This window comes from Wasmannia auropunctata, unplaced genomic scaffold, assembly GCF_000956235.1.
Source record: "Wasmannia auropunctata unplaced genomic scaffold, wasmannia.A_1.0 LD336069.1, whole genome shotgun sequence".
NCBI lineage: Eukaryota > Metazoa > Arthropoda > Insecta > Hymenoptera > Formicidae > Wasmannia > Wasmannia auropunctata.
Genome location: NW_012026821.1, coordinates 1,486,963 through 1,488,361, shown reverse-complemented (window position 1 = coordinate 1,488,361; position 1,399 = coordinate 1,486,963).

Below are 1,399 nucleotides of genomic sequence, written 5' to 3'. Positions count from 1 at the left end.
TATCCCCCTGTGTGCCTTGTCGACTCAGTTTGCGAAGAAGAAGACGACGATAACGATATAGCAGACCAAAGAGACCATACAACATTGAAATTTTAACGAAAATTTAGCGAAGAAAAAGACGGCGACAACAAAGGCGGCAAAATTATAAATTATAGACGAAAGGGGACAAGATTAAAAAATTTTGTGAAGAAGATGACGACGACGACGACGACGACGACGACGACGACGAATCTGAATGACATAATATTGGGCAAAAAATGCATACACTTTATGCGCTTATGCATCAAATGCACTTATGGATATCGCTGTTACAGTATTGTGATAAAAAAATATAGATTTTTTCACAAAATTAGGCATTTACCGATATTATCCAAATAATTAAAAGAAATAATAATTTATTCTTACAGAGTCGTTATCCGTCCAGTAAAGGATACACTGTAGCATCTCTGTTAATAACAAAAAAATATACTTGGCGGGAGACGCTACCGCGTCTCCTGATTTCTCGTTGCCAAATAGTCGGCGCAGATGCTAATCCGTACATTAATCTTGTGGGTTTGTATAATCCCCGATGTGTATTTAATGTTAAGAGCTGTTGATATTCTTCTCTAACCTCTAATTGTAAGTAAGCCTGTTTCAGATCAATTTTCGAAAATGTTGTACCACCTCACACCTGCCATTGTAGCAAAAAGCTCGATCGATTGTGGGTAATGGATGATTATCTATAATTAAGTTTGGATTAACTGTAACGCTGTAGTCTCTGCATATTCTAACTTTACTTTCTTTTTTAAGAACTGGTACAATGGGTGTAGCCCATTCTGAATTATTAACTTTTACTAGAATTCCGGCAGCTTCTAAATCTTCAATCTCTTTGTCCACCAGTGGCACTAATTTAAAAGGCATTATACGGTGTTTTAGAAAAACTGGCTGTGCATCTGGTTTTAAAGTCAAACGAACTTTCTTATTTTTAATTGAACTGAGATTTTGTTCAAATAATTTTTTGTATTTCTGTAAGATAGAATCTAATTGCTGTTTTGTATTAACCAATAACAATTCTTCTGAATCAGATTTTAGTGATATTTGTTTTAATACTGTTACGCCTGGGGCGGTAAAACTCGCGTTCGCGCACTCGAACGTGTGTTACCCGCGTTTCCGCACTCGCGCACGCGCACGCGTACTGGATCACCGCGGAGAAATAAAGGGAACACCAACTTAAGAAGCGACAAACTCTTTAATGCAAGAGAACGTAGCGAAATACAGAAAGGGGTCAGAGCACGTCCGAACGGGTCGACGGCTCGTCTCCAAATCTCATGGCATCCGTTTGACAACCAAGAATCTCGTTGTCTAGGAAACAAGTAAATCTTGCCGCTCAGCTCGACCAGCTCGCTCAATTTGCAACGGA